The sequence below is a fragment of the Macaca mulatta genome, chromosome 5 (genome assembly GCF_049350105.2).
Source record: "Macaca mulatta isolate MMU2019108-1 chromosome 5, T2T-MMU8v2.0, whole genome shotgun sequence".
In the NCBI taxonomy this organism is placed as follows: Eukaryota; Metazoa; Chordata; class Mammalia; order Primates; family Cercopithecidae; genus Macaca; species Macaca mulatta.
The window spans coordinates 73,015,690-73,035,126 of NC_133410.1; positions in this window are offsets into that span (position 1 = coordinate 73,015,690).

Here is a 19,437-nt window from a genome sequence, read left to right on the forward strand (position 1 = left end):
GAGTCCAGTACATTTTTCACCATACTTCATGAATATAGTTAAGATTCACATAAAAATTAACATAATGCTATATATTCAAACAATAGCTTTTAAACATGTTTGTCTCTTTAGAAGTTTTATGTTAATAATTCTGCTTATACCTATATAATAAACCTGCATGCTCTACATATGCATCACAGAACTTAAAGTAAAATTAAAAAAAATAAGTTTTATAAAAAACTGCTTGTATTATTAAATTGCATAGTAAATTATCTCTTCATACACAATAAAATTAAAAAGTTAAACCAACGTACTAGCATGGAAAAAATTGAATTAGTTGATGGGTGAGGTTATATTGAATTTTATGCGTATGGTTTTATAACCTTTTATGTAATAAATAAGCTTTTAAAAAAGGCTTATACAAATAAGTCTTTTTTAGTAAAATGAATAATTTTACATTAAACTAAAAGGTGAACATGCAAATATTTAAGTAACTGTTGTCTTGCCCTTCTTGAGTAAGTTATTTATTGAGTATTTTAATTTCTATAACTTGTTAAGTATATATATATATCATTTATCTTTCAATACCAGAATTTAGAACACCACTCAGCATGTGATATGTGCTCAGTAACATGGAATAAATGAGTAAATAAATAGAAGAAATGTGTGAATAAATGAAAACTGGTAACAATAAGCTAGGTGCAAATCAATATCTTTGGGAAGTGAATTCAAAATTCAAATTTACATTGTAAATAGAAGGAATAAAAATAGACTTCTACCTTCAACAATTAAAGAGCTCGAGAGTTGTCACACATATACTTATAATCACTAGAAAACAGAACAAATTGAAATTCAATTACTTTTTTCAAGTTATGAGAAAGCTGAGGTTGCAGGGCAAACTTCCAGCCTGAAATCTGGGGAGACAATTTAACCGAGTCACAGCTAAGATCTGCATACCTGGAGCAGAAGCCATAAGACTAATAAACTGGTAGAACTTTTACATAATTTTAATGAATGATAGGAGACTGAGTATGGAATAACATGAGAATAAGAAACCTCTGGTGTCAGCCTTAAATAGATTACCATACTTTTGTGGGTTTTAACTCCACAAATTTCATCAGACTGTTAAAGTGATGATCCAACCAAAACCCCTTGTGGCTCTGTCTGGAAGAGAGGAAGAACAATCATTGTGAAATATGTCCAAAACCTTTTTCATAAAAAAGGACTTCTTTCCAGTGAAAAAGACTATAAAGTTTTATTACACACGCAGTAAGGCATTTCTTCTCTCTTAGCCCCCTCTAGCCTTGCTGCCTCATGGAAAGAGGAGACAGAAGAAGATACAGGTTGAATATCCCTTATCTGAAATGCTTTGACTAGAAGTGTTTTGGATTGTGTATTGGTCAGGGTTCACACTCGCTCTAGAGGGACAGAACTAATGGAATAGACATACATGTAAAGGGGAGTTATATGAAGTATTTACTTACATGATCACAAGGTCTCTCGGTAGGCCATCTGCAGGCTGAGGAGCAAGGAGAGTTAGTCTGAGTTCCCAAACTGGAGTCCAAAGTTCGAGGGCAGGAAGTAGCCAGCAAGGGAGAAAGATGTAGGCAGGGAGGCTAGACCAGTCTCTCTTTTCACATTTTTCTGCCTGCTTATATTCTAGCCGGGCTCACTGCTGATTAGATTGTACCCACCCAGATTAAGAGTGGGTCTGCCTTTCCCAGTTCACTGATTCAAATGTTAATTTCCTTTGGCAACGCCCTTACAGACACACCCAGGAATAATACTTTGTATCCTTCAATCCAATCAAGTTGACACTCAGTAGTAACCATCACAGATTGGAATTTTTTTTTATTATTTTTATTTTTTTTCAAATTAGGAATACCAATCTGCATGTAACTGGAGCAACACTTGTAAAGTTCACAACCAGGAGTAAAAAGTCACTCATTAAAAAACTGAAATTTAACCATAAGACTATAGAATGTCCCTCCCACCAATACTTGACCACCATATCAACAGGAGTCCAGTATAGGAACAGTACATTATAACTTAAAGACTTTCAAGAGGCAGGAATTTTCTGAGAATAGTATTTAATGAAGTCCAAAGTTTAAAGAAGAGTGGAAAAAAAGGAACTTAAAGGAATTAGAAATTTCTGGCATCTTCAAATATAAAAGATATTAAACATAACCCACCTCCTATTCATATTGTCACAAGTCTAAACACCAGAGGTTATACACCTCTGTTACTATGGCCCAATACAACAGGTTTGGGATATAACAAAAGAATATAAACTATACTCAAAGTTAAGATGAACACACTCTAAAAACAGGAAGTAATCTTCTTAAGCAGACTTGGATATGACACACATATCAGAATTAGTTGACAGAATTTACAATAACTGTAATTAATATATTAATGGCTCTAATGGAGAAAATAAACAACATGCATGAGTAATGGAAGCAGAAATATAGACAGTCTAAGAATTTTAAAAAAGTGTTAGTAATAAAAAACTCCATAACAGAAATGAAGGATATCTTCATTGGATTCATCAGTAAACTCGATGTGGCTAAGGAATAGTTATTGAAATTAAAATTAGGTGAAAAGCAATTTTCCAAACATATATGTAAAGAGAAGATGAATGATAATAATAATTGAAAGGACAGAACACCAAAACACTGTGGAATTATTTCAAAATCATGAAATATACCTACCTGGAATACCAAAGAGAGAGAGAAATGGAGAAGAAATGATTAATGAAATAATGTTCAAGAACTCCTAAAATCAATGGCAGACACAGAGCACAGATCCAGAAAGCCTGGAGAACACCAAACATGGAGGGAAAACAACAACAATAAAAAAATACTACATCTAGGAATATCTAGTAATACAGAGTGGTGTAAAATATTTAAAAGTGTTGAAAGAAAAAAAAAATCACTAATCTGGAATTCTATGTTCAGTGAAATTATCCTTTAGCAGTAAAGGAGAAATAAACACTTTCTCAGATAAATAGAAACTGAATACATCACCAGGTGACTTTCTCTCCAAAAAATATTAGAAGAAATTCTTCAGGGAGAAGAAAAGTATAAGTCATAAAACAAAACATATTTGAAAGAGATTAAAATAATTTTTTTTCTCTCTATTTTCTGAAGATCTAGAAGCCTAAGTACAAAATAATAGAGGTCAGTTTACAATGAAACTTATTTGGAGATGTTAGAAAACTTCTGAAGGTATTGCAAGAAAAAAAAATTTAAAGAATGTCCATGGTCTTTAGCTCACACACTATCTTAAAAATATAAAAAGAAAGAAAGCTAAAGAGTAATGGTGATAAGCTTCATTAAGATTAGTTGGAGAGGTTAGTGTGTGTCTCCTAAAGTGAGGAACAGTGGGAACTACTGCTTGATTCATTTATCACAGAAAAGAATGGCAGTGTCTGCTTTGCTTCTTTGATGGTAGAGAAAGGAGAACCAACATTAGAACTGGTCTACAACAGAACTTGTTGGGATTTTTTAAAAAGCATATGCATTTTCTTTGGGTTAGAAACGAGCCAAAAGGGAATGAATCATTCCAGAGTTATCTTGAAGGTACTTTGCCCAAACGGAATGAATCATTCCGGAGTTATCTTGAAGGTACTTTGCCCAAACGGCTTTCTAATTGATCTGAGATCTCCATAGAGCATGTGGGTGGACCATCAAAAATCAGACACTGCGGGTATATTAAAAGAGGCCAAGCAGATGACACTTTATTCATATTAAAAAAGGCAGATGAGAAATACCTAGGAACAGAGTGTCTCTAACAAACTAACAGATCACCACAAAATATTTTTGAACACATTCCAAATCAAGAGAGTACCAACGGCATATCAGGGTAGTAAGAAGAATGTAAAGTCATTCTTCACCACAATACTTTTTTCTGTCTATTCCTTTTCTGAGCCAGAACGTCTACAAATCATCACTGGAAGCTTACAAGGGAAGAGAATGAGAACTAGTGAAATAAAGAAGAGGTCTTTTTTTTTCCCCCCGTTTCTTACTTTAGGCTTCCATCTAGATATAAGCCAGAAATGAGGGAGGGAGCTTACAATGACTATCAGAATTTTTATCATTCTGTGTAAATCTTCATTATTATTTACTGAAATAAAACATCTGTAACTACAATAAACAGAAACCTTTGCATATTATGAGTGTGCATCAAAAATTTTTGACTTAGAGAACTAGTCCCAGACAGTAAATTTTTTGAAAAATTGGTTGCAAAGAGATGGACTGCCTGGCCGTGTGGAAGATCCAGTTGAAGTTAAGGATCTTGAAATGCTATAAATACAGTTAGTATCGGTGTGTGATTTTTGTTTTCCTCAGTCAGAGTTGGTAGGTTGTAGCAGTTAAGAGTACAGACAATTGACCCAGAGTACCTTCATTTTAATCCTAGTTGTATCACTTAATGGTCAACTGATCTTTATTAAATTATTTAAGCTCTTTTTTTTTCCCTTCACTTACACCTATTTTAAAAGGGTTAGTTGCAGTGCTTATTTTGTATGACTGTTAGAATTAGAAAATTAGTATATGTTAGCACTTAGCATTGGTATATATTAGCAACGGTATAGGGTACGCATTCTACTAATGTTATCTACTATTATTATGTTTCTCAGTAGCTCTTAGTTGCATATGGATAGAAAGAGAGGACATGATAACATATACAATTATACAGAGTTAAGATGTTATGTGATGGAAAGACATGGGTGAGTTTAGAAAATTAATTATGCATTAGTTAAAGCAAAGGATTGGAGAACCTATGCTGGATAAATAGAACATAAGAGCAGGATAGGGCTGATAGAGAGATACAGGATGATGACTTGCATTGTGGAGCAAATGAAAGTATAATTAAATGATCACATATTTTACACTTCAGTCTGTTCAGGCCATAAACCAGTGGCTTATAAATAAGGAAAATTTATTTATTGCAGTCCTGGAGGCTTGCGAAGTCCAAAATCAAGGCACAAGCAGATTTGGTGTCTGCTTTCCGGTTAATAAACTGCCCCCTTCTCACTGTAACTTAACATGGCAGAAAGAGCAACAGATCTTCCTGGGGGCTCTTTTATAATGGCACTAATGTCATTCATGAGGGTTCCACTCTTATCAGCTAAGCAACTCTCAAAGATCCCACCTCCAAATACCATCCCAATAGAAATCAATATATGAATTTTGATGGTATAAAAACATTCAGTCTATGGTATCATACTCCTGTTCCCACAAAATTTATGTCCTTCTTACAGGTAAAATACATTCATTCTATCTCAACAGCCCCACGTCTTAACTCATTCTAGCATTAACTGAAAAGTATAAAGTCCAACATCTCATCTAAATATTGTCTAAATTAGATATTGATGACACTTAATGTATGATTCATCCTGAAGCAATTACTTTACAGTCTTGAGCCTGTGAAATCAAATGCATTATGTGCTTCCAAAATATAATGCTGGGGCAGGCATAGGATAGACATTACTTTTCCAAAAGAGAGAGAAAAAAAAAAGTGACAGCTCTTAAGTAAGTTTAGAACTGAATGAGACAAATTTCATCAGACCTTAAGACATCATCCTTTCTAGCTCAATGTTCTGCCCTGCAGGACCACTGGGGTGAAGATCACACACTGGCTCTGCAGGACTTAAGTCTCATCCTTTGAAATCTAAGTGGAAGCAACTCTGCTCCCAGGGTTTTTATTATCTGTGAGCTTGTGGAGTTGGCAACATGCAGACACCACCAAAGTTTTCTGTCTGTGCCCTTCAGAGAGGTGGCCAACGCAGCCTGTGCCGCATGAGGGGCCACCTAAGCTTTACCTGGGGCAGCTGGATGTAATGCCAGAGAGCAAGGCATTGAGGCAAACTGAGGTCCCATAGGCTCTGAAAGTCCCTCCTTGGAAACCACTCTTCCCGAAAGGCCCTTGTACTTTGAGCCTGTGGAAAGAGAGGTAGTCCTAATAATCCTTAAATTGCCTTCAGGGTAATTATTCCATTGTCCTGAATAATAGCTCCTGGCTTCTGTTTAGATGGCTGATCCAAACTAATCTCCTTATTAAACAGCCACTTGGTCATACCCTTAGTGTTCTTTCCCAAAGAGGCTATCTCATTCATTGTAATAAGAATATACTGAGAGTTTTCCCAATCTTTACGTTCTATCTTCATTTTGATTAAAATCACTGTCCTTATGTCACTTCTTTCTTCTTGCGTTTTATTATAAGCAATCAGGAAGAATCATGCTGCTCTTTCAACACTTGGGTGAGAACTTTTGTCAGCCAGATATCCAATTTCATCACTGATAAATTCTACTTTGCACAAAAAATATGGAACAAAACCAATCCTGCCAAGTTATTTGCTACATTATAATAAAGATGATCTTTCTTCAGTTTCCAAAAACATTCCTTTGCACTCTGAGTTCTCATCAGAAGGCCCTTTACTATCCATATTTCTACAAATATCTGTTCAAGATTACTTAGATATTCTCTTAAAATATTGAGGCATTCTCTGAAATTTTTCTTTTTGAGTTCTCTTGAGAAGTATCTTAAAGTTTCATTCATGGCTGTGTAGACACTTTCAGCATGTAAGTCGAAACTCTTCCAGGCTCTACCCATCACCTGGTACCTGATCTTGGTTTATCTGAGCTGCTATAACCACATGCCATAAACTAGGTGGCTTATAGACAACAGAAAATTATTTCTTATCATTCTGGAGTCTGGAAAGTTCAAGGTCAAGGCACCAGCATATTTTGTGTCACGTGAGGTCCCACTTCCAGTTGATAGACTGTCATCTTCTTGTTGTGTTGTCACATGAAATAAGGAGCCAGGAAGCTCTTTGGGGTCTCTTTTATAAGTTCAATAATCTCACTGATATGAGCTCCACCCTCATTACCCAATCACGTCACAAAGGCCCCACATCCAAATATCATCACATTGAGGATTAGATTTCAACAAGGGAATGTTGTGGGGACATAAATTCAGTCTATAGCACATGGGAAATAGCCCAGAAAACACATAATGTGGGTGTGTATCTATTTTTGTCTGGTTTTAAAGGTCACTCTGAATGGTGAATAGACTCATAGAAGACATTAATACTTCAAGGAATGATGGTGAATAAGCAAAGTTTAGTAAATGTACATAAAGAGGGAAAATGGAATGTGGTATATATGTGTTTCATGAACAATAATGTGTATACAATTCTGATCATAATGCTTAGTACTTATAATTTGTTGCATAGGTGTGACTTAAATAAATGCATACATCATAGAGGAGCTGGTTTTTCTTATTACTGAAGAAAAAATGGTCTGGAAGTCACAACGTGAAATAAGGAAGATCCCATCTCATATATGACCTTATGTCAGACTCTGATGAGGATGATTCATAATGATAATGGGAAATGTTATGGGTTATGCCAGTAAAAACACCTTCCATTTGAAAAAGCTTTGGGAAAAGCAGTGTGATTGAATGAAGGCCAGGCATTATTTAGGATAAAAATATGGAAAGAATAAGAAGTTAAAAGTTAAATTATAAATATATATATATATATTTATATATATATATATAATATATATATATATATATGTATTTCCCCACAGAATAGGGCATTGTAGAATGATCTTGGAGGTAAGAAAACAGTAGAGTCTGATCACATTTGCCTCTTATATTGATGATATCACACTGATATATCTGTAGATAAAATAGCGAACCAGAAGTCTTAGTAAAATACATGATTGGCATAAGGTGAAAGCTTCATTCATTCACTCTAGTATGCCTATTGTGGGTTAGACATTCTAGGCACTTTAGCATAACTAAAAAATAAGGGACAAACAAGGTTGGCTGAAAGTCAACAGATAATAGACACAAACGATGTAAGTTATATAGAAAGTTAACAGTGTCTTCTACTAAAAGATAAAGCAAAATAAGCAGTTTTGCCAGAGGTGGATTGCAAAGTAAATTTTTTTGTGAGATGGAGCCTCGCTCTATCGCCCAGGCTGGAGAGCAATGACACAATCTCGGCTCACTGCAACCTCTGCCTCCAAGGTTCAAGCAGTTCTCCCGTCTCAGCCTCCTGACTAGCTGGGATTACAGGATGTGCCACCACGCCTAGCTAATTTTTGTATTTTTAATAGAGATGGGGTTTTACCATGTTGTTCAGGCTGGTCTCGATCTCCTGACCTCAAGTGAACCACCTACTTCAACCTCCCAAAGTGCTGGGATTACAGGCATGGGCCACTGCATCCAGCTGAAAAGTAAAATTTTCGATGTTGAGAGCTAAACATTTGAGCAAAGTCTTGAAGAAATTAAATGAGCCCTTATTTGTTAGCATATGTGGGAAGACATTCCATTTACAGTGCATGGCCAGTGCAGAGCCCTAAGGGATATTCTATAACACATTAACCCATGTGAGAAATGATAGTTTGAGCCAGGATGATAGCATTTGAGGTTCTAACAATTTGGAAGGATTGGAATATTTTGATAAATTAAACAAGATAGGGCCTGCAAATAGACATATGAAAAACATGTGCCAACCTGAGGAACATAATTATTTCAATTATCTGAGTCTGACACTCATTAAATATGCAAAGGTAAACAGATACTGAATAACTTTACAAATGAAGTTATTTGCATCTTTATATAAATAATTGGTTACCTTATTTTATTTAATCTTTATTTTGAAAAGTATGCTAAAAAATGAATTTCTATTTTTTGCCTACATTGATTATAGAAAACTTCCAGATTAAATCAGCAAATCATAAAAACTACATAGAGATGAAAGAGATGGATAAGAGGTGATAATCAAGTAGTACATTTTTCATTCTCCATTTATCTAAATTTCATGGTCATTTAACTTTTAATAAAATAATCTTTTAGTAGGCATGACAATGTTTCTTGGAAATTAGTTGAACTTTAAAAACTGTATTCACTCATATAATTCAGGAATATTGTGATGTTTATGCAATGAATATAGAACATTTATAAATCCAAGTTTTTTCAAAAAGTATCAACATTTTACTGAGGAAAACACTGGTCTTGTATTTAATATATTAATATGGTTTGCATCTGTTTCTACACTCAAATTTCATGTTAAATTGTAATCCCTAATGTTGAAGGTGGGGACTGGTGGGAGGTAATTGGGTCATGGCAGCAGATTTCTCATGAATGGGTTCATACCATCCCCTTGGCACTGTCCTTGCAACAGTGAGTGAGTTCTCACAAGATCTGTCCATTCAAAAGTGTTTGAGACCTTCCCCTTCTTTTTCTTGCTTCTGCTTTGGCAATATGATGGATGCTTCTGCAGCCCCTTCACCTTCCGCCACGATTGTAAGTTTCCCAAAGCTTTCCCAGAAGCCAAGCACATGCCAGCATCCTGCTTGCTATACAGCCTGCAGAACTGTGAGCCAACTAAACCTTTCTATATAAATTACTTAGTCTCACCTATTTCTTTAGAGCAATGTGAGAACTGCTTAATAGACATGGAAAACTCCTTGTGTAATTTAAAAATGAACTGAGAGGGCAGTTCCAAGATGGCTGAACAAGAACAGCTACAGCCTCCAGCTCCCAGTATGAGTGACACAGAAGATGGGTGATTTCTGCATTTCCAGCTGAGGTACTGGGTTCATCTCACTGGGGCGTGTCAGACAGTGGGTGCAGGACACTGGGTGCAGCCCACCGAGCGAGAGCCAAAGCAGGGTGAAGCATCGCCTAAACAGGAAGCACAAAGGGGAAGGGAATTCCCTTTCCTAGCCAAGGGAAACTTTGACATAAAACACCCAGAAAATCGGGTCACTCCCGCCCTAATACCATGCTTTAACAAGGGTCTTAGCAAATGGCACACCAGGAGATTATATCCCACACCTGGCTCGGAGGGTCCAACACCCATGGAGCCTCCCTCATTGCTAGCACAGCAGTCTGAGATTGAACTGCAAAGTGGCAGTGAGACTGGCGGAGGGGTGCCCGCCATTGCTGAGGCTTGAGTAGGTAAATAAAGTGACTGGGAAGCTCGAACTGGGTGGAGCCCACCACAGCTCAGGTAGGCCTGCCTGCCTCTGTAGACTCCACCTCTGGGGACAGGGCATAACCAAACAAAAGACAGCAGAAAATTCTGCAGATTTAAATGTCTCTGTCTGACAGCTTTGAAGAGAGTAGTGGTTCTCCCAGTATGGAGTATGAGATATGAGAACGGAGAGACTGCCTGCTCAAGTGGGTCCCTGACCCCCAAGTAGCCTAAATGGGAGACACCCCTGACTAGGGACAGACTGACACCTCACACCTCACATGGCTGGGTACCCCTCTGAGACAAAGCTTCCAGAGGAATGATCAGGCAGCAACATTTGCTGTTCAGCAATATTCACTCTTCTGCCTGCTGATACCCAGGCAAAGAGTGTCTGGAGTGGACCTCCAGCAAACTCAAACGGACCTGCAGCTGAGCATCCTGACTGTTAGAAAGAAAACTAACAAACAGAAAGGACATCCACACCAAAACCCCATCTGAACATCAACATCATCAAAGACCAAAGGTAGTTAAAACCACAAAGATGGGAAAAAACAGAACAGAAAAGCTGGAAATTCTAAAAATCAGAGTGCCTCTCCCCCTCCAAAGGAACGCAGCTCCTCACCAGCAACAGAACAAAACTGGACGGAGAATGACTTCGACGAGTTGAGAGAAGAAGGCTTCAGATGATCAAACTTCTCCGAGCTGAAGAATGAAGTTAGAACCCATTACAAAGAAGCTAAAAACCTTGAAAAAAGATTTGACGCTGGCTAACTAGAATAGTCAGTGCAGAGAAGTTCTTAAATGACCTGATAGAGCTGAAAACCACGGCACGAGAACTACATGAGAAATTCACAAGCTTCAGTAACCGATTTGATCAACTGAAAGAAAGGGTATCAGTGATTGAAGATCAAATGAATGAAATGAAGTGAGAAGAGAAGTTCAGAGAAAAAAGAGTAAAAAGAAATGAAGAAAGCTTCCAAGAAATATGGGACTATGGGAAAAGACCAAATCTACGTCTCAATGGTGTACCTGAAAGTGATGGGGAGAATGGAACCAAGTGGGAAAACACTTTGCAGGATATTATCCAGGAGAACTTCCTCAACCTAGCAAGGCAGGCCAACATTCAAATTCAGGAAATACAGAGGATGCCACAAAGATACTCCTCAAGAAGAGCAACTCCAAGGCACATAATTGTCAGATTCATTGAAGTTGAAATGAAGGAAAAAATATTAAAGACAGCCAGAGAGAAAGGTGGGGTTACCCACAAAGGGAAGCCCATTGGACTAACAGCGGATCTCTCAGCAGAACCTCTGCAAGCCAGAAGAGAGTTGGGGGCCAATATTCAACATTTTAAAGGAAAAGAATTTTCAACCCAGAATTTCATATCCAGCCAAACTAAGTTTCAAAAGTGAAGGAGAAATAAAATCCTTTACAGACAAACAAATGCTGAGAGATTTTGTCCCATCAGACCTGCCCTACAAGAGCTCTTGAAGGAAGCACAAACATGGAAAGGAACAACCGGTACCAGCCACTGCAAAAACATGCCAAAATGTAAAGACCATCGATGCTAGGAAGAAACTGCATCAACTAATGAGCAAAATAACCAGCTAACATCATAATGACAGGATCAAGTTCACACATAACAATATTAACCTCAAATGTAAATGGGCTAAGTGATCCAGTTAAAAGACACAGACTGGCAAATTGGATAAAGAGTCATGACCCATCAGTTTGCTGTATTCAGGAGACCCATCTAACGTACAGAGACACACAAACCCTCAAAATAAAGGGATGGAGGAAGATCTACCAAGCAAATTGAAAACAAAGAAAGGCAGGGGTTGCAATCCTAGTCTCTGATAAAACAGACTTAAAACCAACAAAGATCAAAAAAGACAAAGAAGGCCATTACATAAAAATAAAGCGATCAATTCAACAAGAAAAGCTAACTATCCTCAATATATATGCACCCAATACAGGAGCACCCAGATTCATAAAGCAAGTCCTTAGAGACTTACAAAGAGACTTAGACTCCCACACAATAATAATGGGAGATTTTAACACTCTACTGTCAACATTAGACAGATCAACAAGACAGAAAGTTAACAAGGATATCCAGGAATTGAACTCAGCTCTGCACCAAGCAGACCTAATAGACATCTACAGAACTCTCCACCCCAAATCAACAGAATATACATTCTTCTGAGCACCACATCTCACTTATTCCAAAATTGACCACATAGTTGGAAGTAAAGCAATTCTCAGCAAATGTAAAAGAACAAACATTATAACAAACTGTCTCTCAGACCACAGTGCAATCAAACTAGAACTCAGGACTAAGAAACTCAATCAAAACCACTCAATTACATGGAAACTGAACAACCTGCTCCTGAATGATTGCTGGGTACATAACGAAATGAAGGCAGAAATAAAGATGTTCTTTGAAACCAATGAGATACAACATACCAGAATCTCTGGGACACATTTAAAACAGTGTATAGAGGGAAATTTATATCACTAAATTCCCACAAGAGAAAGCAGGAAATATCTAAAATTGACACCCTAACATCACAATTAAAAGAAATAGAGAAACAAGAGCAAACACATTCAAAAGCTAGCAGAAGGTAAGAAATAACTAAGATCAGAGCAGACCTGAGGAGATAGAGACACAAAAAAACCCTTCAAAAAATCAATGAATCCAGGAGTTGGTTTTTTGAAAAGATCAACAGAATTTATAGACCACTAGCAAGACTAATAAAGAAGAAAAGAGAGAAGAATCAAATGGATGCAATAAAAAATGATAAAGGGGATATCACCACCAATCCCACAGAAATACAAACTACCATCAGAGAATACTATAAACACCTCTACACAAATAAACTAGAAAACCTAGAAGAAATGGATAATTTTCTGGACACTTACACTCTCCCAAGACTAAACCAGGAAGAATTTGAATCCCTGAATAGACCAATAGCAGGCTCTGAAATTGAGGCAATAATTGATAGCCTACCAATAAGAAAAAGTCCAGGACCAGACAGATTCAGAGCCGAATTCTACCAGAGGTAAAAGGAGGAGCTGGTACCATTCCTTCTGAAACTATTCCAATCAATAGAAAAAGAGGGAATCCTCCCTAACTCATTTTACGAGGCCAACATCATCCTGATATCAAAGCCTGACAGAGATACAATAAAAAAAGAGAATTTTAGACCAATATCCCTGATGAGCATCGATGCAAAATGCTCAATAAAATACTGGCAAACCGAATCCAGCAGCACATCAAAAAGCTTATCCACCATGATCAAGTTGGCTTCATCCCTGGGATGCAAGGCTGGTTCAACATACACAAATCAATAAACATAATCCAGCATATAAACTGAACCAAAGACAAAAACCACATGATTATCTCAATAGATGCAGAAAAGGCCTTTGACAAAATTCAACAGCCCTTCATGCTAAAAACTCTCAATAAATTCGGTATTGATGGAACGTATCTCAAAATAATAAGAGCTATTTATTACAAACCCACAGCCAATATCATACTGAGTGGGCAAAAACTGGAAGCATTCCCTTTGAAAACTGGCACAAGACGGGGATGCCCTCTCTCACCACTCCTATTCAACAAAATGTTGGAAGTTCTGGCCAGGGCAATCAGGCAAGAGAAAGAAATTAAGGGTGTTCAGTTAGGAAAAGAAGAAGTCAAATTGTTCCAGTTTGCAGATGACATGATTGTATATTTAGAAAACCCCATCGTCTCAGCCCAAAATCTCCTTTAGCTGATAAGCAACTTCAGCAAAGTCTCAGGATACAAAATCAATGTGCAAAAATCACAAGCATTCTTATACACCAGTAACAGACAAACAGAGAGCCAAATTATGAATGAACTCCCATTCACAATAGCTTCAAAGAGAGTAAAATACCTAGAAATCCAACTTACAAGGAATGTAAAGGATCTCTTTAAGGAGAACTACGAACCACTGCTCAGTGAAATAAAGGAGGACACAAACAAATGGACTAATTACACTAAGAAATGTAATTGCTAGTTACACCTAAAGAATTGTTTCTGCTATTTTGATTGTAGCAGAAAATCAATGAACTAAATTTTCCAGTTTTACTCTCAGAATTAAAATTATTAAAATACTTTTTCAGTGAAAAGAGTGAAAAGAGGTGGGAATTGGACTACATTATATGTCACTTCAACCTGATAGACTATTGATGAAAAGAAAGTATTTTTAAAAGGAAATTTCTAGTTAAGCAATTAGTACAACTACCAAAAAATAAACAATAAGGGCTTATTAATGAGATGATAAAAATAAAATTAATTTGTATTTCCCAAAGACAGTAATTCTGTCCCAAGAGGAAAATCATTATTCAAGTTTTTGAGACCTATGAACAGTTTTTAAACACGCTGGTATAATGAAACCGAGACATGAAATAAATAGAAATTCAGGTGTTAGGGAGGGTTATGAACTATTAACGATTGTGTAAGAGTGACTTTTCTGCTGAGAAACAGTCAGTAATTCAATATGAAATTGTCTAAGAACTAGTGAGGTAGAACTTATTGATGGACACATTTGATGTTAAATAAGTTTAATCTAGTGGACAGCTTCACTGATAGAGATATGATAAAAAGAAGTGGTTAAAATTTACTGTAAGTAGGGTCTATATACTATGAAAATTAGGCCACTGGGGCCCAGATGCATTTCCAGGAGGAAATCCAATTAGGAAATTATATGCTAGGATGGAAGTTGTCTCAGACAAATTGTTCATCTCACATGGTGAGGGTGTCATATGGAAAATGTGTTTTCACAGTCTTGCAGAGGATATGCAACACAAACAGAATGAGAAGAGAAGCCCCAAATAACATCAGGACTAGTTGTCATTGACCATCTAGTAAGGACAGGCTGAATTCTATCCTAGCCATATAGGACAGGCTATCCTATCATTGATGAATAATGGGTGAATCTGAGACAGAAATAGTCAAATTCCAGTGGCTCACAACATTCAAGTGTTTGGCTCATCAAAGGTAAATCCACATAAAGAGCAATTGTGTTACCTAAACTACCACTAGATTTCCAAATAAATAAAGAAGCAAGAGCTGAGCCTTTAAGTGATTCTATACTGCTAAAGTATTGACTAAAAGGAGAAATTTAGTAGGAAAAGAATGTATTTGGAAGTTTAAATTTCTTAATAGGCTTTCTATGTTTCAAAGGATGTAACCTTGAAATATTCAGGGAATTTTCATAAAACATGTTGCATGAAAACAATTATGAACTACATAAAATAGTGATAGGTAATTTCCAAGTTGATTTACTAAAGTTAAGTAAAAACAATCAGTATTTATGAAAAATAAGTCTATTTTATTTGAGGTGTTCCTTATAATGTACAAAATGAGTAATTATTTCTCTTGGTGGTATAACTTGATCAATTTATGAGACTATCATTGTGTAGGAGATTAGATTTAGAAATCTGATTTTATGATTTTGTGAAACAGTAATATATATATAAGAACACTTCAAATATGAAAGGTAGAACATAAAAAACATGAAAAGGAGTAGACTATAAAACTCTCTCACCTACAGCCTAATTCAATGGAGAATTTCTTTTAGCATTGTTTACTTAAAATATAATTCAATAAATAAAATGAGACTCCCAGAGAGTTTTTGTGGAACATATATTTCATAGAACAGCTTTCTACATAATAAAGATCTTTTCTGAACGAGATAAAAAGTGGTCCAAGGTAAACTTGGTGGCCTATTATATATTTCAAAAAGCTAAAATTGATTGATATTGGACACATATAATTTGTAACCTAATACCTCTCTGAGGCTAAACACAGGTTATTCAAGTGTTTCTACACTGTATTTGGATTGCAAATGTAGTTAATGGGGGAAGTAAAAACACTTTAGTATCAATGACTAGTTTAGTTAAAGGTTATGGAGGTCTGTGTTACAAGTGGGGAACTGGTACAATAGGCATATTCTTTGTGCATGTGTGAGAAAAAAAATATTAGGTTGAAGGGCTTCTACATTTAGCTTTTCTCAGAGGAATGAAGGTAGTATGCATTTAATTTTCAAGTATTTGGCATTCTCATTCATTTTAGAAATTTGTGATGTTACTTCTTATTTCTTGAAAGGTTTATAGTCTCAAAAATTCTATTCTAACCTCTTTTCTGATTTGTCTTCTTTCCCTTTTAGTAGTTCAAATGTTGTTTCTGTTCTTTCAAAGGCAGGGTTTTATTTCCTGAGAACTTTTAGATCTTTTTATCTTTATTGACTGATAAAGCTTGACAAAATATATCATCATCTCCCACAGATTGGCTTATTCTTCCAAAGTCATTACCAAGAGCCATGTTTGACCCCTCCCTCTCAATGGTCACCCTAATTAGTTAACAAATTAGTTAACAAAACATTCTATCCAAACAATGCCCCATAAGGCTAATCTGTATAAAACCACCTATTCCTAATAATCTTAAAATGACATAATTGGATTAACTCCTAAACCCATTTGTGATCTTTCCCTATGATAACTCTGCCTACACATACATAGTAGTCATATTTAGGCTGGAGATAAAATTAACAACTAAAATGACTATTAGTCAAATGATAATATAAACCTATGCTTCTCTTAGTGTTTACTGCTTCAACTTGGAATGTTTCATTTTAAATTTTGACTCGAGTCTCTTTCTTCTTTTTTTGTTTTTTTGAGACAGAGTTTCTCTCTTCTTGCCAAGGCTGGAGTGCAATGGTGCAATCTCAGCTCATGGCAACCTTTGCCTCCTGGGTTCAAGTGATTTTCTTGCCTCAGCCTCTTGAGTAGCTGAGATTACAGCATGTGCCACCATGCCCAACTAATTTTGTAGTTTTAGTAGAGACTGGGTTTCTCCGTGTTGGTCAGGCTGGTTTTGAACTACCAACATCAGGTGATCCACCTGCCTCAGCCTCCCAAATTGTACTGGGATTACAGGTGTGAGCCCCCGCACCCAGCTGACTCCGGTTTCTTTACCTATGTCTGTTGAGGCAGATTTTCTGCAAGAAGAAACTGTAATCTGAATTGTCTATGACTTCAGGTGATCCTAATGAAGGATACCTTTGAGAACTAATATCAGAGTTCCAAACTCTGTTCGTTGGAATCACCAGGGAAACTCATTAGACAGCACATTATCACATTTCATTCTAGGCAACACTAACTCAATACATTTCAGGACAAAGCAATGGATGTGTAACCCAGTGCAGTGTCTATCGATCTTGGACATGCACCCACTACTCTGATAAAATCGAATTCTCCCCATTGTTCTCCATAGTTCAAAATGTTCTTAGCAATTTTCACATGTCTGTTGTACCAGGTATAAAGTATAATTTGGGGAACTTCTGTAATAATTTCATAATAATTTATTGAGAAATATTTAAATACTATCCAAAAGAATCAGCTGTTTTTGTAAATGTATGTTTTACGTTGTTTTTTCCTCTTGAAAGTTCTTAATGTAAAAAAATTATAGCAATTTATATCCTAGTTTTTAAAATCCTTACACTTTTGGGTTAAAGAAAGAGAATTCTGGCTTACTTGATAACAATATATTATTTTTTTCAGTTGATACCTGTATTTAGCTACTACTGTTTTGCTAAATATTTAGTATCTTTCAACATGAATTGAGTCTAGGTTTTCTTATATGTTCTGTAAGTTTTAATTATGGGTTTTGTTTGACTCATAGAATAATTTAATAAATTTTCTTTTTCTATACACAGTGTTAAACAGTATAGAATTTTTTTTTTTTTTTTTTTTTTTTTTTTTTTTTTTTTTTTTTAGACAGAGTTTCCCTCTTATTGTCCAGGCTGGAGAGCAATAGCGTGATCTTGACTCACTGCAACCTCCACCTCCTGGGTTCGAGCGATTGTCCTGCCTCAGCCTCCCAACTAGCTGGAATTAAAGTCATGTGCCACCACACCCGGCTAATTTTGTATTTTTAGTAGAGACGCGGTTTCACCATGTTGAGAAGGCTGGTCTTAAACTGCCAACCTCTGGTGATCCGCCTGCCTTGGCCTCCCAGAGTGCTGGGATTACAGATGTGAGCCTCTGCGCCAGGCCAAAGAGTATAGAATTATAAGATTCTATTTTTAATTTAAATATAGCCTATGACCTATAAAATCATATGTACTTGAGGACCTTTTATTATCAAATATTTGAAAAACCCTTAATTTTCTTTTTTTTTTTTTTTTTTTGGTTGTCTAGTCAAATGTATATTAGATTTTAAGCCAATTTTGAAGATTTGGATTTTCTTAAAACACAATTCAAAAAGTTCATGGAACACATAAACAGATTTTTTTATTTAGTTAGGATCTTCTGAGGGATAAGAGAGTATCCATAAAATAATAATTGATAGCTTTGCAAAGTTTACAAAATTCATAATAGATGGATTTAGCAACAAAATAAATAGAATATGTGATGAAATGTTTGAGCGGGAACATCAACTGATAAAGTTTCTGAGAATACATTTTAAAATGTCAAATATATATGTAATGTGACAAAGAAAAGTTAAAAGATATAGTGAGTGAAATAAAAAATGTTAACATCTATCCATTTTTATTTATAAATGGAGATAAATGAAAGATTGAGAAAATACAAGATAAATGAATAAAGATGACTTACTACAGCTGAAGGAAAACCTTAATGTTCACATTTAAAGAATTCAACAAATGTGAATAGGATTAATACAAAAATATTTTTATTTCAAACTGTCTTTTGAAATGTAACAATTACAGAGAGAGGGAGAAAACTGAGAAAATTCTAAGAGCTTCCAGCATAAAAAGATAGATTAATTACCTAGGAAGATAATCTTACATGCATTATACTTTACAATAAAAACACCTTTAAACCTATACTTTTGAAAGTGATTAAAGAGAATTTAATTACAGAGCAAAATATTGGAGTTTTATGTTCCGGTTTTTGGTTTGTTTTGCTTAGTATTTACAAGCAATAGGTTATGAATAGAATTTTAAAAAAAAATTGATAGAGGGAAATTGCTAAATATTTAAACAATATTGATTAGAAAAAAAACAGGAAAGTAGAGTATAACAAAACAAAAATAAAGTGTAAATTAATTTTGAATATATATATAAACATTCTACATAAACATTTTCAAATTATATTTATTGATATTCTTTTTTTTTTTTTTTTTTGAGACAAAGTCTCATTCTGTCACCCAGGCTGGAGTACAGGGCTGCAATCTCAGCTCACTGCAACCTTAGCCTTGTGGGATCAAGTGATTCTCCTGCCTCAGTCTCTCAAGTAGCTGATGTTTAGAGATGATGAGCATTTTTTCATATGTTTGTTGACTGCATTTATGTTTTTAGAAGTGTCTGTTCATGTTATTTGCCCATTTTTAATGGGGTTATTTGTTTTTTGGTTGTTGATTTGTTTAAATTTCCTATAGATTCTTGATATTTGTCCTTTGTCAGAGTTTGTGACTATTA